Here is a 26,338-nt window from a genome sequence, read left to right on the forward strand (position 1 = left end):
GGCTAGATTTTGCCTTTGGGCAGAGACCTAAGAAAGTGCATTGCATATCTCTCTCCCCCTCAGGTATAGCCCTGGGACACATTGGGCCTCAGAGTCACCCTTCTAAAGCATAATTCTCTCCTTGCTTATTCTGGCCTTAGGGTGGTAAGAGGTAATAATTTGCTATTTGCCTGTGCTAGCAGCTAAATACATTGCTCTCTGAGATGGCTCAGCTGTTCTGTCTGCTCTGTAACATGGGGTAAAAAGGGAACAGCTTCAATTCTCTTCATGTCTCAGCTGTTCTTGACTGATTCCTGCCCACCTGCTTTGGAGTGCAGGACAGAGATAACCATGCACAAAGTCCAAGTAGCCCACAAAGTCTTGGTAGCAAAAATACAATATTTCTCCATGTTTCACACCAGCATGAACACATAGTCAAAGCATGAAGTAGCCATATCACATCCATTTGAAATCTTTATTGATGAAATTACAAATTCATTTGTTAAAATTAATTGCGTTGATGTAGTATATAGATTTTTGTAAGACTTGATACTGCATGCCACTTTGATTAAAAAAACTTGAACAGTATAAAATCAACCTGGCACACTTTAAATGGATTCATATCTGGATAACTGAGATGTAGGAAAATGTAATTATAAACGGGACCATCGTCAAACAAGTTCCTTGTCTGATGCTGATTAACAATATAAGTAAACATAAAATCATAACATTAATGGTTGCATGACAGAAAAATTGGGGGGATAATAAATAATGAAAAGGTTATGATATACAGTGATCTGGAGCAGTTGCTCAGCTGGGCATAAGCATATGCGTTTCTATAATGACTAAATGTAAGCATATACATCTTGTCATAAAGAAAGTAGACCACATTTACAGAATGAAGAACACTATCCTGCACAGGAGTGACTCTGAAAAAAAGTTTGTAGAGACAGGTGGATGATCAGGAGAAAATCAACTCCCATTGTGATGCTCTTCCCAAAGAAGGTTAATGTGATCCTGGGATGTGTAAACAGAGGTGTCTTGGCTAGGAGTGAAGAGGTTATTCTACCTGTGTATTTCCCATACTTGCACTTACAACTAAAAAAATTAGTTGATAAATTAAGGAATGTTCAGAAAAGAATAACTATGATGATTAAAGGGTTAGAAAACATGCTTTAGAGTAACTGATCTTTTAGTCTTTTTAACGTAACAAACAAAAAGATGCGGGGTTGGGGGGAGTGACTAGATCACTGTCTATAAGAACCTATGTGGGGAACAAAATATTATACTGAGCTCTTCAATCTAGAAAAGTATGACATGGTCTACCAGTTAGAAGCTGAAGCTAGACAAATTCAGTTTGGAAAGAATATCTGATTTCTTAACAGTGACAATAATTAACAATTGGAACAACTTAAGAAGTGCTGTAGTGAATTTGTCATTACTGACTTTTTTAAATTCAGGATGGGATTTTTTTTCCTCAAAAATATGCTCTTTGAAATCGGGTAGCTCTTTGATGTGTATTATACAAGAGTTCAGACTAGGTTATCACAATGGTCCCTCTGGTCTTGAAATCTATGAATAATTTCTAGACCCGTAGCACACTTTATAGTACTACTTAAATACAATTTAATAAATAATAACAAATATGATTAAATGGCAAATGTACAAAATTATATTTAAGAAAATAATGTTTTGGGGTTTTTTTTAAATAGGAAGGAAGAGTTGAACTCTTTTGGGTAATATTAGCAACAAGATAAATATAGTTGAAAATTCAGTGGCTATGAATATATTGTTTTATAGTAGACTAGATTTACCTGACATTGATTGGGTCCTTCAAGGCAGGGAGCTGAAGGTATGTGCGTGGGTGGGGGGGGGGGCAAGGGTTTAGGGATGTGAGGGGGCTCAGGGCATGGGGTTGGGGGTGTACAGATATCAGGGTTGATGGTGAGGAGAGGCTCAGGACAGAGGGTTGGGGTGAAGGAGTTAGGGTTAGGGATGAGGAGGGGCTCAGGGCAGGGGTGCAGTAGAAAGGGCGAAGGGTTGGGGGCTTGGGCCAGGAGCTGGGGATGCAGGAGTCAGGTCAGAGGATTGGAAGGTGTAGGGGGGGCTGGCAAGGAGGCGGATGCAGGATTCAGCAAAAGGGGGTAGGGAAGCTCAAGGCAGAATATTGGGGTAGCTGGTAGCTGTTCCCTAGGCTTGTCCTGGTTGTCCCAGGGCAGTGGGGGCCACACTGCCTGGCCACCGGCCACTCCCCGGGTCCAGGCTGGGGTGGCAGGGGCTGAACTGCCGAGCTCCTAGCTGCTCCCCGGGGATGACCTAAGGTGGTGGGGAAGGTTCTGCCCAGCTGTTGATTCCTCCTCTGGGTCAGCTGTGAGGTAGGGGCCATTCTGCCCAGCCAACAGCTGCTCTGTGAGTCTCCAGGTCTGTTGGGGTGGCAGGGACTTCTTCCCTGGGCCAGCAGAGGTGATGGGAATTGTGCTGCCTGGCTGGTGGCTGCTCTGAGGTGCTCCGGGTCTGTTGTGAACCAGGGGGCACACTTGCTTGCTGCCTCCCTGTGGTCATTATAGAGCAGTGGTCTCCAAACTTTTTACACCCATCACTTTTTAAATGTCAGGACAAGCCAAGATCTACCCCATCCCTTCCCCAGGACCCCACCCCTTCCTTGAGGCCCTACCCTCTCTGTTCCCCTTCTCTCCATTACTTGCTATCTACAGCCCTTATACACTCTCAGGGTACGGCTACCATGCCGTTTTTTTTATCCTGTTGAAAGGATCTAGATTTGACCAAAGTTGGAAAAACCCCTTCTTTCGGGAGCCCCCTCATTCCTCGTGGAACAAGGAATACAGGGGCCGCCAAAAGAGTATGTTTGCTGGAAAAACTCCTGCAGTCTAGCCTCACTGGGTTGAGACAGAAGGTGTGGGCTCTAGGGTGAGAATGAGGGATTTAAGTGTGGGAAAAGGTGAGAGATGCAAGCTCTGGGAGGGAATTTGGATTCAGGAGGATGTGGAGAAGGGGATGCTGGCACAGAGAGGGAGCTCCAGGTTGGGGAGTGTTGGGGTGCTGAGCACGCCACAGGCTTGTAGATGTGAGGGTGCAGGAGTTTGGGTTGGAGTATGTGAGGGGCTCAGGGCAGGGAGGATGGGACTATGATGGGCTTAGGACACAGATTTGTGGTGTGTGAATGGAGCAAGAGTGTTGTGGCAGAAGACTGAGGATGTGGGAGTGTAGGAATTTGGGGATGTGAGAGGCTCAAGACAGGGAGTTCCAGTATATGATAGGCTCATATTTGGGGTCTGGGTAGAGGGTACAGGAGTGTTATGATGCTATGGCCAGATGAGGACTTGGCTCCATCTGGGGGCTTGTTGGCCAGGCTTCATTTTTAAATAAAATATTATGTCAAACAGAAAATATTTCAGCATTGTCTTTATTTGTGAGAGGAACCTGTTTTGAGTCCTGGGTCACTGATCCACAGAAAAGTCAGTCGGGGCCACACAAGTGAGATACAAAAACACAAACCTTCCAAACCCCTCAAACCTCACTAACGTGGCCCCAACTGTGCTGGTTGGAGCAGGGGACAGGGTACTGGGGCAGGGTGCCAATGGGTGCTGGGGCAGGGGACAGGGTGTCAGTGGGTGCCGGGGCAGGATACTTGTGGGAGTCTGGGTGCGGGGGAGGGAACAGGGACTGGTACCTGGGGATCCTGTAGCTGCATGCCAAGGCCCAGGAAATGTGCAGGCTGCTCCCCCATTCCCCAAACAGTGGCACGGTACCTGAAATGCTGGTCTGTCACATGCCTGATGCCTTTGGAGAGGGGAAGTCCTGGACCGTGCCAGCCCAATTGCTGAGGAAGCGTGTGCCTTGCTCCTCCGCTACCCATGGCAGTGTGCGCCTCCCAAGCAGCTGGAGCCAGTGCACTGGGGACCTTATTCCCCTGCAGCCTTCCCATGTTGGGGGAGGGGAGGGGAGAGGGAGTCCTGGATTGTGCCAGCTCCAACCATTTAGGTGCCAGTGCACACCTTGCTCCTCCGCTTCCCATGGCAGCATGTGCTGCCCAAGCAGCCAGAGCTGGTGCAATCCCAGACCCCAGACCCCCGCCCCCTCCCCCACATGCAGGATAAATAAAGATCTTATTTCATATGGGGAAATTATATTTTATGTCCATGATGGGCTTTTCATGGTTTGAATTTGGTAGGGGTACACGCATATCATATACATTTATTTTTGTAAGAATGGGTGCACTAGAAAAAGTTTGTTGGTTCACTTTGAAGAAGCACCGTAGAACTAAGATTGTTAATTAAAATTGGGCTTTGTAAGGTAAACATTACTGGCTCATTCATAGAAACCCTTTTGCTGTCAGAAGGTCAATATACATTTAAGTCAACATGAGAGCTCAGTTTGATGTTGTGGTTTAAAGACCTAATGCATTTTTGTGTGTATAACAAGGGAAAATCAAAGGAGGAGAAGTGTTATTATTACCAATGTGTACAGCATTTTTGTGACTACTGAAATATTGTGTCCCATTCTGCATTGAACATGTTAAAGAGGGTGTTGACACAGACTGAACCTCTCTGGTCCAGGACTCGTCCAGCAGGACCACGGATGTTGCTAAACCAGAAAGCCACAGTCACAGAGGTTGAGTGTGGCTGGGAGCAGAGTTGGTCTGGTGGGCAGCAGAGTCCACAGTGCCATTGACCTGGGGGTATAGAGAGTCCCGGAAGAGGCTTCTGCTCTGTGGAAGATGAAGGGAAGGAGACTGGGAATGGCTGTCTCCCAGCATGGAGCTCTAAGGGTGGGGGCAGAAAGCCCCAAGAGTGAGTGCTCCTGAGGGTGCCAGACCAGGGAGGTCCAACCTGTAATTGGAAAGAATTCAGACAAGACTAATGTCTTTTTTTCTAAAATTAGGTCCAATGTTGTAACCAAGGTATTTTGTATATATATGTGTATGTATATATATATATATATATATATATATATATATATATATATATATATATATATATATATATATATATATATGGATGTAAACAATCCATTGAATTTTGCAGACATTTCCCAACCATCTCTAATATACAATGAGGAACCGTGTGTTTATGATAACTATAAATAATATTTTAAACAAAAATAAAACATTTACAATATACTAAACAAATGGATGTTTGTTGTGATTTTATTTGAGAAGACAACACAAATATTTTCCAGAATATTTCATTTCTCTGATGATAATAAAAGCACAATTATTGTCTGATTTTTACTACAGTGATCACCATCTCTAATTCAACATTTTAAGTTACCACATAACAGTATGTGAAACAGCATGTTTTCCCTCAGGCTAGTGTAGAAATATTATATCTCAGTCTTCTCTGTGGTAATAGAATAAAAGATTATTTTTAGCAACAGTTTTAGTTTCATTCTACTTCCTTTTGTCCTACAATGCATTTTAATACAATATTATATTCTTCCTATATATTTTTTAAATTAGCTGATCCGTAAAACTTTAAAATAACTCCTGGAAGTTTCTTTCGTCATCACACAAAAACATACCAGTTTAGAATTTTTGGATTTTCATAAACAATGGATATCCTGAGAAGTATAGAAAGAAAAGGAACACTGGAAAGAAAATAAGTTAAATAGATTTTTCAAATTAATAACAGATTATATCTTCGCAAGCATCCTTTTAAAGTTCTTGCAAAGATCTAATCTGATATCAAACTACTTATCCCTTTAAAGTAAAAAGAGCTAAGGTTCCATACAGTAGGACTATCAGTAAAACCAGAAGACAGATATTCCATCAGAGATAACAGTTCTTGGCTTAAAAAAAAAAAGACCTTTCCATTGAACATTCCCTTTTGCTTTCATTTTTAGATCACAACCTGTTCTTTCCCTCTCTCCTTCCCTCCTCTACTATCGAATTACATGCCTTTCACAGGGATAATGAAAATATATATTTACCACATAATAATTTATGTTTTATACAATATGCAAAATGGAGAATGATATTTCAACTATATTTGGGGACATGTAATTTCAAAATATCCTTTATTGACTTTCATTTTTTTCTTAGCACATTCTTCGACATAGAAAGTAACACAATGTTCCTCTACACATTAATTTCTGCTGATTTGCTTTTCAATGCTCCGAGCCTATGCATTTTCACAGATTATAACTGGAAAATCAGCAGCATAAAATTATCAAATCATAGGATTGGAATGGATCTTGAGAGGTCATCTAGTCTAGTACTCTGCTCTCATGGTAGAATTAAGTATTATCCAGACTATTGCTGGAAGGAAACTGTCTAATCAGATCTTAAACATCTCCATGATAGAAATTCTATCACCTTCCTAGGCAATTTATTCCACTGAATAAGCTCCGTAAGAGTTAGGAAGCTTTTCTTAATGTCCAACCTAAATCATCATTGCCACATTTAAGCCCATTGTTTCTTGTCCTATCTTCAGAGGTTAAGGAAAATATTTTTTCTCCTTCCACATGTAACAATCTTGAATGTACTTGATAACTGTTATGCCCCCTCTCAATCTACTCATCTCCCGACTGACCAAACCTATTTTAAAAATCTTGCCTCAAAGTGAATGTTTTCTAGACCTTTCATCATTTTATTGCCCTCCTCAGGACTTTCTCTAGTTTCTATGCAATTTTCCTGAAATGTAGAACCCACAACTGGACACAATTCTCTAGTTCAGGCCTACTCAGTGTGGAGTAGAGCAGAGGAACTGCTTCTTGTATCTTCCTTATAATACTCTTGGTAATACATCCCAGAATGATGTTTGCTTTTTGCAAATTTTACAAAAATATGAATTCACTCATATTTAACTTGTGATCCACTATGACTCTCAGATCTCTTTTCAGGTAGCCATTTCCTATTTGTATATGTGGAAATGAATGTTTCTTCCTCAGTGGCATACTTTGCATTTTCTTTTTTGAATTTCATCGTATTTACTTTAATCATTCTCCAGTTTGTACTTATCATTCTTAATGTTAATGGCACCCTCCAAAGCACCTTCAACTCCTCCCATCTTGATATCATAGACAAATGAGTTTACTCTCTTGCCATTATATAAATCACAGATGAAATTATTGAAGAGAACCAGATTGAAAACTGATCCCTGCAGTACACTAATTCATATGATCTTTCAGCTGGACTATGAACCACTTGTACCTACTTGGACCTACCCTCCAACAACTAGTTGTCCAGCCAGTTATACACCCACCTTACAGTGGATCTTTCTACGTTGTATTTTGATAGCTTTTGTATGAGAAGGTCATGAAAGACATCATTAAAGTGTTATTTAAGTCAAGATGTACCACAACTACCACTTCCCCTATTCAAAAGGCTCTTTGACCTGTCAAAGAAAGCTATAAGGTTTGGCATTATTTGCTCTTGATAAATCCATACTTATTGTTAAATATCCTCTTTTTATCCTCAAGATGCCTGCAAGCTCTTTGTTTTATTATTTGCTCCATTACCCTACTGATACTGAAGTTAAACTAACTGGCTGGTGATTTTCCAGATTGTCCTTTTATCCCTTTTTATAGATTAGCACTATATTTGCTCTTTTCTAGTCTTATGGCTTTTCCATGGCTGTTCAAAGATAATTGTTTATTGTTCAGACATCTAATTGGTCTGCTTCTTGAGAATTCTAGGAGGCCTACTATCAGGCCCTGGTGACTCAAAGACATCTATCTTATCTAACTTTAATTAAAGTGACGTATATGGCCTACTAGATTTTATATATTATTTCAATTTTTATCTTACTAAATAAATAAAAGATTAATTTATAAAATGAAAGTATAGTTGAAGTGTATTGATGATCTCCATATGTATACCTCTCAATTGTACTTGAATGTCATTCAAAATAAAGTGTTTTCAATAGGGCCGTTTTGTGGATATTAACATTCATCTACTTTATCTATAGTTTATAATTTAACTACCAAGTATGTAACGTAATGTGTACTTTGCTAACATGTAAATAAGTTTTGTAAGTAGTACTGTGTTTCCCCAGAACATTTTGATCATGTATGTTAGAGCAAAATCTGTACTAAGATAAGGTGGACAGTAAAGATTATTTCAATGAACATAATACCAAATCTAAGACATTAGACAATAAAATCTACAGTTGTTAGGCAATATCATTCTGAAAATGTTGCAGTAGTGTTTTCCAAAGAAATTAATTGCCTACCTGGAGTGCAGTTATGTTAGGCAACGAACAAACCATGATTTCTATTGTGTAGTTAGCATCAGCTTATATATAGCTGTGAATGTGTTCATTTGTGCCAATAACTCTGTGGTGCAATAATTTTACTTATGTAGTATCACACAGGATATAAATACTAAGCCGTGGTACTATTCTATTATTCTAAATAATTCTCAGAAAGGAAAAGGGAGAAGAAGGATGGCACATTGGTTAATGATTTATCAGAAGAAGGCTGGCTATTTTATAGCAATACTGTAGCTTCTTATCAGAATGGCATTCCTTGGACTCTTTGCAAATAAACATAGAACTCTAAGCTAGAAATGGGAACCATTTGCTTATGTAAATAATGTGCAGTGTAAGGAGAAGAAAGCACAATCTGTGTTGTGATTCCAACTGGTATTAATTGGCATATGCCAGAACTTCTGTGATTGTAGAGTTTTAAGTATACCTACAATGCAAGTAGAGCAGTAAAAATTATTCACACTGTACAATACTGCACATGTTCTACATCCCGTAGCTTAATTAAATGTAAGTTGCTACTTCAGAATATTGAAGCACTGGCAAATTCAATTACTCCAAAAAAATGTCATGCAGTACAATGAAAACTCAAACTGCAGGTTTTCTCAGTAAAAAAAAAAAAAAAAAAAAAGACTTAATAAATCCCTATTCAGCAAAAAATGTGTTTAATTATTCATACTCTGAGCTTGTCTGTTGCATAATGACACATCGTATTGCACTGTGTCAGTCATGGCTGCATTTCATAATTATATCAGACTCATGTAGCCCAAGGTGATCTGTTAAAGGGCCTGATCCCAAACCCTTTGATGTCAATGGAAAGTGTTATGTGAATGTCAATAAGATTTGAATCAGGCCTATGCCACCTGAGAGGTTTTTGGTGTTTAAAATTAAACCTGACAGAAGTGTTTAAAAGTCAGATCATAGATAACTTTATTTAACATGCCATTCATAGATGGCTGACAGTAGCGGATATGTCCTTATTCCAGACATTTGTACACCTCAGAACGTGTAATGACATTAAGCTGCAGTCATGCAACCCCTTCCATTGCCTGGTACTGCTTGGGCTATTAGATACTCTAGCCTTCTTTGTAGACCAATTCTGAAGTCATGGTAAGTTATCAGTCCTCTTCCCCATTTATTTTTTTCATCTGTAATTCTAATTCCAAGGAAACCATCACACTCATTGTAATTACAGTCTTTGTTCTTTAAAGAAAATGATGAAATTGTGTTTGCTGTTTTGCAGTAGATTCGTTATTCAGAAAAGGGTTGCTGTACTGCTTCCAGCTGAGCCAGAATACCCAGTCTGGTTCTACCTTGTATAAACAGGAATACATAAATTTCCCCGCTGTACTGCACAAGTATGCTGAACCTATACAGACTGCAGCACATCCTCAGGACCTTTCCTAATGATTCCCTCCACAGCCAGACCAGAAACTTAAGGTTCTTTAATATTCCAGCTTCATTATTCTCATTTTCTATAATTTAACAACTTCTCATATTATACTTAATGGAAAAGTCATGCAATATTGAACAGTAACTGCTGTTAATTTCCTGCTGTATATCATTTGCATTTTTGTTGCTAGTGGAGAGTAATTAACATGCTCTAATTATCATACTGATTGTCTTCTTTAGCTTATGAGAATATAGTCATCTCAATCCTCATTGATCTTACAGTAGTGCATTTTATCCTTTAAATAATAGCATCTAGGGCTTAGATTTTTACTGAAAAATGGTGTGATCTAGCAGTAACAGATTCCCTAAATGGTTCAATTTGGAACAGAGTAATGTAAGTTTTATAGTACCTATCAAAATAGGGAGCTTTATTTCTGAAGTAGTACAATACTACTCTTTTTTTAGTGAACAGAATTACAGCAATATTATATTATTATCACAAGAAAAAATGTTTTCTTGTATTCCATTCAAATTGTCTTTTATTCCTGTGCCCACATAAGCACTTAAGTGGGAAAATACATTCAGCTTGGGTTATGCTTACAATCAGTAGTGAGTTGTTGTCCCTGCAAGAGTATTTTTAGGGGAATAGAGTTTTCTTTTCCTAGAGAAAAAAATTGCATTCTTTACTCTAAAAGTTCTACCTAATTAAAGCCTTTATTCAGTTTTATGTTAATCTACAACTGACTTATATAATAAAATGCAGATAGGAAAAGCTAAACGAAATCTTGTATGCTTTTGAAACGTTCTGCAGTATACTAAGGCTAGATATTTTTAAAACTACATTTTAAATACAATGAGTTGCAATTATACATGCAAATAGTAGTGTTTACACAAGATGAAGTCAAACACCTGGTGCATATGAAAATAGGGAGATTTTGCATGGGCTTAACCAAACATATAGTTATATGTAATTCTTTAAGTTCCTTGAGTCAAATTTTACACTCCCTATACTAGTAAAACTGTCATACTCAAATTACAGGTCCACTGAAGTCAGAGACAAAACTCACTCAGGTTAGTTCCCCCTAGCCAACAACTTGAATGAGATGTTTAATTAAGTACTGATGACCTCATTTCAATGACATCAACAGATATTGCAGATGTTTAGCACCTCTTATGAGGCATGTGATGCTGCTAAATTAGGTGCAGTTCTTGCTAAGTCCGTAGGCGTCAACTGAGCACTAACAAAGACATACCTAGAAAACAACCCAGTTTACCTATATGCTAATATATCACAAGATAGATTTTGGCTTGATAAAGATGAATTTAGTCTGTATATAATCCTTTAAAGTTGCTGGATGCATTAATCTCACTTGTAATGTCTGCATTTCATGATAAAAGATAAACAAATGTTATTTTTATAACTATAAAACTGCCTGTTTTGGATTTGTGAATTCAGACAGGAAGTTTGACTTCCCCTCCTTATTCAGGAGGACTATCATAATTAAATGGACCATCATAGGAAAAAAAGCTTTGTTAATTTCCCCATTAAACCATGGAGAAGTATGTGCAGAAGGCCTCATCCAGGGGTAGACTGGCAATCATAATAGGCCCGGGAAATGGGTTGAGAATGCCCACTTTTTCACATCAAAGAATTTTTTTAAAATTTACTCTTTGACCCCCATTAGCCACACCCCAACCCCTGTTAACCATGCCCCTGACCCCCATTAGCCACACCCCCAACTCCTATTAGCCAGGCCTCTGGAGGTAACACTCTCGGGGCAAGATGGACACATGACCAGAAGTAAAAGGTGTTATGTGACCACTCTAAGGACTTTTCCCACCATCCTCCTACCCATAGGGATTAGTTTGGACCCCACCAACCCCCCCTCATGCAACTATCCTGCAATTGCATTAACCCAATGTGTGTGACATTAACTCGGGGTCCGAGAGGCTGGGAGAAGTGTTCCCTCTAAGAGTTTCCTCCCATGAGCAGAATAAATTTTGTGTTGTGCACCAGTACTGAGCTCATGTGGATTGTTTGGTTGTGCCACTGTGGCACTCAAGTTATTAATAAATACCTTATAAACCTCTTGATGACCTTCTGAGGTCTCTTCCAGTTCTATGATTCTACCTTTTCCCTCTTCTGCCATGTCTCCTCCCCTTGCTCCATCAGCTCCCCTGTGTCTGCTGCTCCCCAACTCCTCACACTCTTCTGCTGTCCTGATTTGGACTCCTACCCTTCTCACTGCCCTTAGCCCTTCTGAGACCTGCTCCCCTCTGCCAGCCCTTCTCCCCCCCCCCCGTGCCCACTCCTCCAGTAGCCCCACTCTGATAATGAGAACTACTCCTCCACACCCCCTCTCCTAACACCTTCCTCTACATACCTGCCCTGCCTCTCTCCTCTGGTGCTAGTTCCTCCCCTGCAGGTGTCTGCCCTTCTGATTCACCCCCAGAATCTCCTGACACCTGCACCTTCCCTTACCCCTGCACCCTCCTGGTGCCTCCCCCTCCCCTCTCTGTCTCTTCCCCCTTTGCCCTCTTTTCCCCTGATGCCCACCCCCTCACCACCTCACCTTTTCCCCCTGTTCCCCTCACGCCCCTGTGCCCTCACACATGGCTTGCTCCATCCCCGCATTCCTCATGCCCACCCCTTCTTTCAAGCCTTATCCCAACACCTTCCCCTCCAGCCCCCAATGCCCTTACCCTCTCCTCTCCCAGCATCACCCTGTTCCCCTTCCACTGACACCTCCCCTCCTGCCCTTTTCCTCATTGTCTCTACTTGGTCCCCTGGCATTTATCTCTCCTCCACCCTGTCCCTTGGTGCCTTCCCCTTTCTTCTCCTGACCTGCCCCCTTCCCCTCAGCACAAGCTCCTTCCTCCCCCCATCTTCACCTACCTTCTGCTTTCCAGTTTCCAGGGCTGGAGTCTGTAATCAGGCCCCAGCTGCTTCCGGGGCTCCAGACCATGTGCCCGGCCTTGAGTTGGGCCACCCGGTGCAACTCTGGGCCGAGCGCATTTAAAGTCCCGGGCCATGATGTCATGCCACACCCAGGCGTCTCCCCTCTCACCTGGTAGGCTGCATTTGAGCATGCGCTCCCTCATCCCCACCGTGCCCCGTACCTGGCCAGCGCATGGCACTGGGGAATTTGAAGTGCGGTGCTGCGGCACCCCGTCACAATCCCCTTCCTCCTCCAGAAGCCTCTAGCTGGCTCTTCTGCGGATGGCCCACTGGGAAATTCCCGGTGTCCCACTGGACCAGTCCGCCCCGGCCTCATCCCATCAGTTTGAATTCTGGAAGTGGGAAATCATAGAATCATAGAATGTTAGGGTTGGAAAAGACCTCAGAGGTCATCTAGTCCGCCCTTCTGTTCAAAGTAGGACTATCCAAACTAAGTCATTCCAGACAGGGCTTTGTTTAGGCCTTAATAACCTCTAAGAATGGAGATTCCACCATGCCCCTAGGCAACCCATTCCCATGCCTCACCAGCCTCCTACTGAAATAGTTTTACCTAATATTCAACCTAGACCGTCTCCACTGCAACTTGAGATCATTGCCCCTTGTTCTGTTATCTGCCATAACTGAGATCAGCCTTAGCTTCACCCTCTTTAGAAACTTCCTTCGGGTAATTGAATGCTATCAACTCCCTTACCCCCTCGCTCTTCTCTTCAGCAGACTAACACAGTGTTGACTCAAATGCAGCTTTTAGTCCACAGTAATACAATCGGTTTCCAGCCTATAGCAATGCATAGGATTCTTTCTTCCTAAGTGCAGGATTCTGCACTTGTCCTTGTTGAACCTCATTAGATTTTTTTGGCCCAATCCTCCAATTTGTCTAGGTCACTCTGGAGCCCCTTCTAACCATCCAGGGTATCTAGGTCTCCTTCTAGCCTGAGAACATGCTAAGGATGCAATATATCCCATAAATAGAAAATAAATATAAATGAATAATAAAAGCTAACATGAAGATTTTTCATCTCTTTGTGCTTTGAACTCTTACAAAAGCTAAAGATGAGAAACAAAAAGTGGAGATCCCCAAGGTGGATCTCTGTTAAGCCCTGAAAAGACATTCAGTATTGTCAGATTCCTTCAGCTTGCTCTTTGAATTACAAACTGAAACTCATTTGTGCACATATGCTTGCCTGATTTAACCTGCAAATAACTCTCATTTCTTTTTTTTACTTAATAAATCTTTAGTTAGCTTATTACATAATTTGCTACAGACATTATCTTTGTATGAGATCTAAATTGATCTAGGGTGACTGGTTTCTTGGGACTAGAAACAGCTTGAATATCTTATGTTTTGGGGATAAATGACAATTTATGACTAAAAAAAATGAGTAGTCCTATGGTATCTGATGAAGTGGGTTTTACTCACAAAAGCTCATGATTCCACATGTGTCTGTATATTTTGGCTAGTTTCTAAAGTACTGCAGAATTACTCATTGTTTTTAAAGTTAAAGACTAATATAGCTAGCCCTCCAAAATTTATGACTAAGTTCAGAGTGTCTGATGGAGAAATAAACAAGCAAGCCCAAGGGGAACATCTGTGACTCCGTGGTAAGACTGTTTCAGTGATCTAGAAGCTCACATTTGTTACTGGGTTGCTGAAATCTAATTATTGAACATACCACCAGGTTAGAGCATCTGCCTGCCTTTGACAGTCTGCCCTCAGATTGCCACTTATTGTCATGACCAACTCCAGAAAGTATAACAGGGATATATTGCCTCATGTTCATCTCCCTTTCTTTTGCCTCTGCAGTAAAAACGCTACCTTAAACCATTGCAAGTTCTGTAACTCTAGTCTGTGCAGCCAGGAGATGAGAAATGGGCAGGCTAGGGTAGGTTTGAAGATGTGTCTATTTTTTTGACTGGATTTTGCAGCAGGGATCTTTCTATTTGCTATCTCAGGACAGCTGTGACCAAGGAGACTGGCTCTAACATAGTCCTGCCAGCACATGAGGGATGGATGTTAGGAGTATAAAGATGGTATGCAGAATAATACAAGAAAATTCAATCCTTGTAAATAAGCACCTTCTGAGAACCATCATGAAATGGAATATGTTCCAGAGAGAAGCCACATAGTGCTTTAATCAAAGACCTGAGACATGGTTCATTCAATAGCAGCAGAAACGGAGGTTGATGTGCCATGGAAGCAGGGCTGTATACATACTAAAGGTCTACACAGAGAATGATCTGAGAAAGTTCTAAATCCAAGAAAAAAAGAGAGGCAAACACAGTTATGGAGGGACAGAGCAATCTATTGTCAGGTGCCACTCTTTTTATTCTTATTAGTAGTATTATGAGGTAGTTGACTCAAAGGACTACAAAAGCACACCGTGAAGTCATCTTATCCAGTCCCTGAACTCATGGCAAGACTATGTGTTATCTAGATGACACCTGACAGGTATTGTCTAACCTGCTCTTAAAAATCTCCAATGATGGATATTCCACAACCTTCCTAGGCATTTTATGCAAGTGATTAACCACCCTGATAGGAATTATTCCTAATATCTAACCTAAACTCAACTTGTTACAATTTAAATCCATTGTTTCATTGTCCTCTTATGGACCTCTCTCAGTCTTCTCCAAATTCGCTACATCTGTCCTGAAATGTGGCACTCAGGACTATCACATTACCTCAGCTGAGTCAGAATCAGCACAGACCAGAGTAGAAGAATTACTTCTCATATCTTGCTTATTACACTCCTGCTAATACATCACAAAGGGTATGTCTACACTACCCCGCTAGTTCGAACTAGCGGGGTATTGTAGGCATACCGCACTTGCAAATGAATCCCAGGATTTGAATTTCCCGGGCTTCATTTGCATAAGCCGGGCACCGCCATTTTTAAATCCCGGCTGGTTTGAACCCCGTGCCGCGTGGCTACACGTGGCACGAACTAGGTAGTTCGAACTAGGCTTCCTAGTTCGAACTACCGTTACTCCTTGTGGAATGAGGATATTTCTCCAGTTTGTTCAGATCATTTTTAATTTTAATCCTAACTTCCAAAGTACTTGCAATTCCTCCCACTTTGTCATCATCTACTACCTTGATAAGCAGGGCTCAACAAATCAGTGAATCTACTCACCTGTGGTGAATAGTTTTCAGCCGGTCACCCCGGTCACCGGCGGTGCACGTATGCACAATGCGCGTCTGGTGCATGCACAGTGTGGCGCTGACGAGTAGACGTTGCCATGGTTTGTCAAGCCCTGTTTATAAGTTTACTCTCTATTATCTAAATCATTAATGAAGATATTGAAAAGGTCCAGACCCAGAACTGAGGCCTGTGGAACACAACTTGATATGCTCTTCAAAGTTGGCTAATATTTACTCTCTGGGAACCACTTAAAACCCTAGGCTGTGTCTTCATTGGAATGATTTTGCACAAAAGCGCCCGCTTTTGCACAAAAACATGCTGCCTGTCTACACTGGCGGAGAGTTCTTGCACAAGAATACTGACGTTCTAATGTGTGAAATCAGTGCTTCTTGCGCAAGAGCTATGATGCTCCCGCTCAAGAATAAACCCTCTTGTGCGACTGTTCTTGCGCAAGAGGCCAGTGTGGACAGGCAACATGAATTTCTTGCGCAAGAAAGCCCGATGGCTGAAATGGCCATCGGAGGTCTCTTGCACAAGAGAGCGTCTACACTGGCACGGATGCTTTTGCGCAAAAGCACATGCCAGTGTAGACGCTCTCTTGTGCAAATACTTTAACACAAAAACTCTTGCGTTAAAAGTATTTGTGCAAAATCTTTCCAGTGTAGACATAGCCTCCATGTTAACTATCTCCTTCTAGGTTCTATTTCCCTAGTTTGTTTTTAAGAACTTCATGCACCCTGTATGGCATCATCTAAAGGCCTTAGTGACATTTGGCACCCTATTTTGTGAGACACTGTTAAATACATAGGAAGACATGACAATTTAGGGAATGAAAGAGTGGGACCAGTAAGTCTCAACTTACCTTTTGCAGTATCAGCAAAAACAGTTTCTGGCTGTCATGAGCCCTAGGGGATTGCCATAGTTAACTCTCTGAAGTGTCTTCTGCATGCTATTGTTCCCCATGTGAACTGTAGAAACCTTTAAACTTCATGCTCTAGACTTCTGGGTCCAATACTGTGAACAGTGTGGGCTAAAAGGTCTATAAGGTCCTGACCTAAGTGGATGTTATCTGTGAAGTCTCTGTTTCTTTCTGTCAGCCTATGACCTACCTGAATGATCTGTCAAGAGCTGATTTAATTATATAAAAACAAACTGAGCCTGTTAATACTTAGACACAATGTCACTCTGGTGACTATTGCCAGCTATTGCCCTCAAATTGTTTTTGCCAGTAATAATATCATTCTTATTCCGGGACAATAAAAAAATTACCGAATTGTTTTTTATATACAAATCTGTGTCATTGGCAAAGGATGCTTTAATATCCTTTTAGGTTGTGGAATTGTTCCCTACTATGGACTAGTGGCCAAATTCATTTCACAGAGGACTAGAGGTTAAACACAATTCATGGTTTCAGATGTGAAAGGCCATGTTGTTCAACCACAAAACTTGAATTGAAACTGTGACTTTATGACATCTAAATCTTATTTCCATTCTGAATTATTCATCAAAATAATGTTTTATTATCTGAACTTTTCTTTCCCTTTATAAGCAAAAAGCAAAGTTTGGATGGTTTTATTTATGAAAAGTAATCTATTAGAGTGAAGTATCAGAAACATAACCTGCTTATGGTGAATAGAAAGAACATACCCACTAGTTGTAAAACAGAGTGCTATACAAATTCTATTCAATCAAAAATATTGTGGCAAATGAAACAGCAGCAGCAAAGTGTTTCTCATACTTTAGCAGTAATTGTTTAATACTAGGATACATATTTTTATCATGTTAAGTTTATAAAATAATCTCCTTAGTGACTACAGAACATTTTTGCATCATATTATCTCTAATATATGCTCATTTTATAGATGAGGAAGATAAACAGGAAATTCTATTCAGGGCCCAGACTGAAAAAAAATAGTCATTTTTATAACACATTTCATACATTTTTTCTGAAATATAATTCTGGCACTCTTTTTCCTTACTGACTCTCATTCAGTTTCAAGAGTCATCTCTCCTCTCAGAATGATTTGAGTCTGTATTATATAGACCTACTCCTACTCTCTCAGCAAACACTGAGAACAATGGTTAATTGGAGTCAGCTGCTTTTTATCTTGTCTTCAGCAAGTGCTAGTTCACTCCATCATGGGTTCCCCAATAAGCTATAGACAAACATTTATTTCTAATGGATTATTCCTATGATGGATGAGAAACAAGAGAATGGTAGTTCTGAATGAAAAAAAAAATCCCTCATATAAATATACAATTACATCATTGTTAATTATTTCTAACTCATTGCTAACCTGACACATGATAATTTCATAGACATTCTACAAACCTACAGTGAAACAAAAGAGTCAAATTAATATGTGGAAAATTGAATAAACTCAGCTGAATATAAATCAACATATCCAGATGAGATTAAACAGTAGGATCTTAAGAGAATTAGATAATTAACTTATTGAACTACTAGCAATTACTTTTTGTTTTTAAATAAACATACATGATATATGCAATGTGCCCATGTTAAAGCTTCTATGAGAAACTTGACTGAAATTGTGATAACACTGAAGTCTCTGGTTAATATTTGGATTCACTTCAATATTTACTCCTGGAGGAATTCTATGCAAAAATAATCTCTGCACAATATTTTAATATTCTGAATATTTTAATTATTAAAATAGCACAATAGAATCATGCCAGTTTAAATTATGTTGATTTTTTTCAAATACTTCTGTATTGATAGGGTGTGTCTAGACGACACCTCTCTGTTGACAGAGAGATGTAGATTAGGCACATCGAAATTGCTAATGCATACCTCTGTCGACAGCCATAGAAACAAATTAAAAGAATCAGAATTTTTTCTCCCGCTAATAGGCTTACTAATTGAGTAATAATTAATTTAAACTTCAATTCAGAAATGTATTTCCTTCATCTCTCAGAAGCAGTGCAAAGGATTGTGAGAATCAGGGGTAATGCAGGAGCTGAGGGAGAGGGAAATTATTTCTGAGAAGGATCATGGGAATGAACCTGGAAAGTTGCTGGGTGTGGGTGGGATAAGTATGGAACAGGTTTTTAGGGAGATGGGATTATTAGGAAGCTAGGAAGCCTCCCCCGCATGCAGACCCTGGCTGACCCCTAGCCTCTTCCATTCATGCAGGCATATCTGCCCCATTCCCCATGTGTTCCTGCATTTGGCAACCCCCTGTGTTCCTGCAACCCCTCACTCATCTCCCCATGTGGCTCTGTAACCCCCTCTCATTAAGCACATGGCTTTGTGCTATCACCCTACTAGCTTCTGAGTCTTTGCTCCAGTATGTCCCCCCACTAAACCATCTAAAGCCATCTGTAACCCTCATCAGCGAAGTATGCCACCCTTTGTCTCTCCCATGCCTCCGCATGTGGCCCTGCTGTGAGGACTGCAGTTTTGCCTTCTCTCAACAACTGCATTTTCTTCTGGCATCTGGTGAAGTAAAGGAATATCTGCAGTCCTTTTCCAGCAGAATTTATAATCTGTGGAGAAAAAATAAATCTGCAGCAAACATTAATTTTATGTATGTGCAATGAGACAGATTTACGCCAGGAGTAAAAAAGGTTAGGATTTCCCCCTCCGCCCCATTTTTCTTATTTGGTTATAAATTAACAACTTATTGTGTTATTATCAGACAAGTATACATAAGAGAATAGCAAAGGTGGATGATAAATGATTTTCCTTTTCCAGAAAAAAAATTGAGATTTTTTTTTATATTTGTTTCCCATTGAAGTGAAGATGAAAAATCATACTCTTGAAAATGTACTTGGACTAATAAGCTGAAAAAAATGTTTCAAATATGTTAATTTATTTTGTTTCAGTATTTTCAGATTGATATTAATTGCATTTCAATATTTGAACTGAAAAAAAAACTTTGATTCTGATAATGTCAAAACCATAATATTTAAATAGTGTGGACACTTCTCTCAAAGTTCAAAAGAGGTAGTTTGTCAAAAGTGAACCTTTTGTGAAAAATGTTTTGGTTTCCATGCATTACTCTTGTTGTTGTTTTGAATAGATTTTTTTTGTTTGTAAATAAATAAAATTCCTATCCAGTTCTAGAAAATAGCTTTAAAGCTTTGAAACTGATTTGAGATGACCTGCAAAGTTCATGTGAGACATATTCAACCTCGAATCTTAAACAAAGCTCCAACTCCTGCTGATGGAACTTTACATTTTTTCATGTCTTCCATAAATGCATAGCCGTGTTTCTTAAAATGGGCCACAGCCCCAATTTGGGAAACCCAACAGCAAGTCCACTCCACTTCAGTTACCTAAAGGGTCCAGTTCACTGTTTCTAGCCAAGTGGAGTCACAGGAAACCATGTGGCCTGGGCTGCCGCATCCCACAACTCTTCTTGGCTGGAAAAAGCAAACTGAAGCTTATGAGAGCTGTGAGGCTCCATGGCTATGGACCTTTTAGGTAAACAAAGCAGAGCAATCCTGCTACTGGGTTACCCAAAGTGGGCCTGCTGCCCACTTTGAGAAACAACCATATATAATATGAACTATGGAAAGGGAATGGAGGCAATCCACCCAGATAGCACTGCCCTTCACCTGGAAGACTAGGGAGGAGGAGTGCCATAAATATTGTGATTTGTTGAGGGGTGGGACCTTTGATTCTCTTGAAGTCAAGTTTCATTTTGATTTAATCCACTACCACCCTTCCTCCACATCCTTTTTTCCTCTACCTTCATTATTTCACTCCACTCCATCTTGCTAAACCTATACAAACTTTGTTCAAAGAATATTTTTGTGATTATTAAGCAAAATTCCCAAAATATCATACAATTATGTATTGAAAAAGATAACAGAAAAAACACCAAACAAAAACAAAACAGTAGGATGAGTACAGAGAATAAAAATCACTCATGTAATTGCAACTGAAAACCTTTGTATCTCTACTTCAACCATTTCTGCAAATAGTTTCATTTGAAAAGTCATATCTAATTTTATACTATAGGTGCTTCAGAGTAGTGTCAAGTTGTAGCTAGAGCACTTTTGGTCAAAATAAAAATAAATAGCATTAACTGGTGAATAGTAATATAAGTCTTCAGCACTGACATAGCATTAAATGAGTTGAAGAAAAGTGCATCTATGTATATCCATGTGCATAACTGCTTATTATTGCCAAGGTAATATAAAATATAAAGTATAGGAGTAATGGGAAAGTCTTAAATGTCTGAATTTATTCGTCCATTTTTGATACTTAATGAGATTATGTCATCATTTTTAGTTTTAAATTGTAAGATAATTAAATAAAATATGAAGAATCACTTAGAATCTGTAGTCTAGGTTATATAAACTGAAGTCTAATTTAACAGCAAGTTTGATAATCATATTTCTGTATCTAGCCATTTACTTTATCATAAATTCATTTATTACAAAAAACATAAATACAGGCAGTCCCCGGGTTACGTACAAGATAGGGACTGTAGGTGTGTTCTTAAGTTGAATTTGTATGTAAGTCGGAACTGGTACATATTGTAGGGGAAACTCTAGCCAAACATTTTTTTTAGTTTTGGATAGCATAGGGAAAGTTTAACTCCCCTCTAATGTTTGTTTTGCTGTCTGTTCCCCTGTTCAGAAGATTTCACATCTATTTCTGTCCCTGTGACAAACTCAGGACTAAAGGAGTAACTCATCAAATACCAAACAGCTCTGCACCATGCTTTGAGCTAATAGCTTTATTTCCACACACCACCCAGGGTTCTAGGAGGAGGGTCCTTTTTTTGCTAACACAATGAGGCCAGCACTTTGTTTGTTTTGGTGGAGTCTTTGTTTGCCCAGGGAGCCCAGCATGTATAGGGGGAGGAGGGGCGGAGAGGCTGCTTTTGTCTGCTGTTCGGCAGCCTGTTGCTCAGGGGAGGGGGCAGCCTGTTGCTGGCAGGGGGGGAGGGGGGAGGTGTGCAGGATGTGAGGCCGCGGGGGGGGGGCAGCGGGCCTGGGGAGGCACTTTTCCTCTGCCCGGCAGCTCTGCGGGATCCCTGTCCCTGTGGCCAGCTGCTGCAGGCAGAGGCCAGTTGGAGCCGGCCGAAGAGGAGGAGGAGGTGGATTCTAGGACCCAGGTGAGCGAGCCCCGGGGACGCTGCTGCGCTCCGGGAGCCCGGCATGTATAGAGGGGAGGAGGGGCAGAGAGGCTGCTTTTGTCTGCTGTTTCGCAGCCTGTTGCTCAGGGGAGGGGGCAGCCTGTTGCTGGCAGGGGGGGGCAGCGGGCGTGGGGAGGCACTTTTCCTCTGCCCGGCAGCTCTGCGGGACCCCAGTCGGAGCCGGCCCGAGGAGGAGGAGGATCCTAGGACCCAGGTGAGCGAGCCCCGGGAATGCTGCTGCGCATGTGCGGGAGTTGCCTCACCCCGTTCGTATCTAGGGATCCGACGTAAGTCGGATCCACGTAAGTCGGGGACTGCCTGTATACAGTGGAATAAGCAGCCAGCAAGTTTATATCAAGTGTATATAGAAAAGTGTATGACTTTTTGGGGAGCAAAGAGACCTCAGAGTATATGGATTTTTCTCAAAGGCCATGTTCCTTCCAAACTGTCTTGTTCTTTTCCAAATCATTCTTGTTACTTTGGCAGAATAATTTTCCTCTTACCCAATTAATGGAAAACACATGCAGATTTCTAACTCCTCTTACAGGACATCACTATTTCATAGACTCTTACATCATCTGATCAGAGATTACATCACCACCTTAAACAACTTAATCCAGTGCTGAATGACCATGACAGATGGGAAGTTTTTCCTAATCTACAACCTAAACCATACTTGCTGCAGTTTAAACCCATTGCTTCTTGTCCTATCCTTAGATATTAAGGAGAAGAATATCCTTCCCCTCCTTCTTGTAACAACCTTTTATATTCTTGAATCTTGTGACCTTGTTCCCTCCCAGTTTTCTCTTCTCTAGACTAAACAAACACAATTATTTTCAATATCCCCTGATAGGTCATGTTTTCTAGACCTTTATTCATCTTTGTTGATATTTTTTTGCAAATGATATTTTTGCTCCATTAGCCAGAGGAAAAATGTGTCTGTATCCATAAATGTCAAATATATTACAAAGGTGAGAAGATATAGCTGAAAAAGGCAGAAATACAAAATTAGAGCTTGGAAAATTTTTTTAGACAAATGGCTATTAGCCTCATTGTTAGAGCACTCACTAAGGATGGGAAAACCTGGGATCAATTGTCTCCTCTGCATGTTATGGAGAAGGGATTTGAACTCAGCTCTTAGGAAAGAGCGCTGTACCTGCAGACTATGCTTTCTCATTCATGTTAGAACAGTTGATTTATGTATACACAAAGGCTGTGTCTACACTGGCATGAATTTCCGGAACAGCTTAAAGCGGAATACTATTCAGTTTTCAGTTTTTCCAGAAAAGGATCGTCTACATTGGCAGGCTGCTTTTCCAGAAAAGCCCTTTTTCCAGAAAAGCGTCTGTGGCCAATGTAGACGTGCTTTTGCGGAAAAGAGCCCCGATCACCATTTTTGTGATCGGGGCTCTTTTCCGGAAAAGACTACTGGGCTGTCTACACTGGCCCCTTTCCGGAACAGTGTTCTGGAATAAGGACTTATGCCCGAGCGGGAGCAGAATAGTTTTTCTGGAATAGCAGCTGATTTTGTACAGTAGAGCGTCATTGCTTTTCCAGGAATTCAAGGGCCAGTGTAGACAGCTCGCAGCTTATTCTGGAAAAGCGGCTGATTTTCCGGAATAAGTGGCCCAGTGTAGAGACAGCCAAACAGTCACTAGAGAAGGGACTTAAATACAGGTCTTCTGCATTTAAGGGAAATGCCCTAACCACCAAAATATGAGGTATGCTGGGGCAGGACTCTCTCAGTCTGACTGTGTCAAGACTGGCAAGTTTTTCTGCAAAATCATCTGCTTTTGCGGAAAAACTTGCCAGCTGTCTACACTGGCCGCTTGAATTTCTGCAAAAGCACTGACGATCTCATGTAAGATTGTCAGTGCTTTTGCGGAAATACTATGCTGCTCCAGTTCAGGCAAAAGTCTTTTTCCGAAAGACTTTTGCGCAAAAGGGCCAGTGTAGACAGCAGAGATTTATTTTCCGCAAAAAAGCCCCGATCACAAAAATGGCGATCGGGGCTTTTTGCGGAAAAGCACATCTAGATGGCTTCGTCTCCACTGGCATGATTTTCCAGAAATGCTTTTAACGGAAAAGTTTTCCGTTAAAAGCATTTTCGGAAAAGAGCATCTAGATTGGCAGGACGCTTTTCTGCAAAAGCACTTTTTGCAGAAAAGCGTCCGTGGCCAATCTAGATGCGCTTTTCTGCAAAAAAGCCCCGATCGCCATTTTCGCAATCGGGGCTTTTTTGCAGAAAACAAATCTCTGCTGTCTACACTGGCCCTTTTGCTTAAAAGTCTTTCAGAAAAAGACTTTTGCCCAAATGGGAGCAACATAGTATTTCCACAAAAGCACTGACAATCTTACGTGAGATCGTCTGTGCTTTTGCAGAAATTCAAGCGGCCAGTGTAGACAGCTGGCAAGTTTTTCCGCAAAAGCAGATGATTTTGTGGAAAAACTTGCCAGTCTAGACACAGCCAATTGGAAATCATGCCAGTGTAGACGTGCCCCCGTATGGTGGAAGGTTTTCCCCTATGTATAAATAATTGGTTTCTTGAGTAAACATGTAAATTAATCACATTGCATATGGTATAGCATTACCCTAAGGATTTTGGGTAGGAGTATTGAAATACTTCTTAAAGATAAACACTAAATTTAACTGATTCAGTGTATATGACTGTGTCTGAGGGAAGTTTGTTAAAAAAATAGAAAAATAACAGTCAAGGTGGAATGTGGATCATTCTACTCCCTGCGGGTATGTCTACACTACCCCGCTAGTTCGAACTAGGGTGGTAATATATGCATACCGCACTTGCAAATGAAGCCCGGGATTTGAATTTCCCGGGCTTCATTTGCATAAGCGGGGAGCCGCCATTTTTAAAACCCTGCTGGTTCGAACCCTGTGCAGCGCGGCTACACGGGGCATGAACTAGGTAGTTCGAACTAGGCTTCCTAGTTCGAACTACCGTTACTCCTCATTTCACAAGGAGGTTCAAACCAGCGGGGTTTTAAAAATGGCGGCTCCCCGCTTATGCAAATGAAGCCCAGGAAATTCAAATCCCGGGCTTCATTTGCAAGTGCGGTATGCCTACATTACCCTCCTAGTTCGAACTAGGAGGGTAGTGTAGACATACCCTGCCAGATTTACCAGTAGCAAATCTTCTAGTTCTGCTATTTATCCAGTAGTACCAATAATTTTTATCAGCAGAGTTTGTAACTTCCTTGTTCCTTATGTATTTTACAGGGTTCATCAATGCAGCTTGTGAGGGAAACAGTATGCACTCAGGCACCAATCTAAAAGGACTTGCACACAAGTAACTGTTTGCTTCTGAATAATCTAATAGAATAAAATGGGACTGCTTCTATCAATTTTTTTGCCATATCACTCCCAGGGTCTCTCTGAAAGGAGGACATCTATTCATACTACTAATTTTAGGCTTTTGAACTCTTGCAACTCCCATTAATTTGAATGGGTAGTATGCATGTTCAGCACTGCTGAAATTCAGGACATTTGTTTTGTTGAATAAAAATGGATTCGGTTACATAATTTTAGGCATCCAGGTTAAAATGTTAATCTAAAAGACTTGTTATAGGCTATCAATATGTGGTAATCACTAGACAAGTCTCCTTTCCTCTATCATGACTCCTTGATACCCAGTAATATCTCTTAGCCCTCATTCCTCTAAGGTGATGCAGACACTGAATTCTCAATGACCGTTATGCCTCCAGAGTCTGATTAAAGTCCAGCATGCCTGACAGAGTTATCTCTTTAAGAAGAGAAGATGGAGGAAGGAATGAGCAGGTTGAAGCATTGTTATTAGGCAGATGAACAATTAACATTCCACACCTAAAAGTTTTCGGAGTTGTGTGTGGTAGTTTTAGGCATTCTCAATACGTTCTCTATAGCTGAACTCAGATTCCACTGAGGGCAATTTGTCATGGCATCTGCTTCACAAAAGGACATGTGACCTGATTAGGGTGGGAGAAGTGGGATCATAAGGGCACAATGAAGGCTGCTTCTCTTTGATGCTTAAGCATTTTGCAGAAGACTAGCACTATTGTTACCCTTCCAACTGGGAAGTCCTGACAATATTAATGATTGAAAAGCAAAATTGGGAAGGAAAACACATTTATTTCATTTTAATAATATATTTTGAATATTATTGGATTTTAGCCTGTTTCAGATACATTCTTTCAACCAATTTGTTTCACCAACTCTTTTTTTATTTAAATGTGATGATGGAGAAAGTGTTGTTTCTATCTTGCTCTTCTCTGTTTCATGTTTTTCTTCTAATAGTATTTGTGTACCTAATTTGGGAGATTGGTGAATTATTAGCTGTCTAGTTAAATGAGTGATTTGAGCAGATGAAGAGGGACTCTGAATGGATTCCAGATGGAAGTGTCTGCAAGAAAGAGGAGAGGAGATATTGTTGCAGTGTTTTTGATTCAGCAGACTGGATAGATTTGGTGAAAAAATAAGATACATGTATCCTCAAAGTAAGTTTTTGGAAACACCGAGTTACTTCCCACTGAGTTCTA

The 26,338-nt window shown here is 40.6% G+C and overlaps 1 long non-coding RNA gene across 1 annotated transcript in view; it reads left to right on the forward strand.

Annotated features, from left to right (window-relative positions):
• The window catches only part of LOC112546443 (uncharacterized), an 89,390-nt gene extending 64,239 nt beyond the window's left edge, over positions 1 to 25,151 (forward strand). Inside the window, exon 4 of the long non-coding RNA XR_012902268.1 lies at positions 25,044 to 25,151. This is a non-coding gene — a long non-coding RNA (uncharacterized LOC112546443). The remainder of the gene's footprint in view (positions 1 to 25,043) is intronic.
• Positions 25,152 to 26,338: the final 1,187 nt, after the last annotated feature.

Source organism: Pelodiscus sinensis, chromosome 3 (genome assembly GCF_049634645.1).
Source record: "Pelodiscus sinensis isolate JC-2024 chromosome 3, ASM4963464v1, whole genome shotgun sequence".
In the NCBI taxonomy this organism is placed as follows: domain Eukaryota; kingdom Metazoa; phylum Chordata; order Testudines; family Trionychidae; genus Pelodiscus; species Pelodiscus sinensis.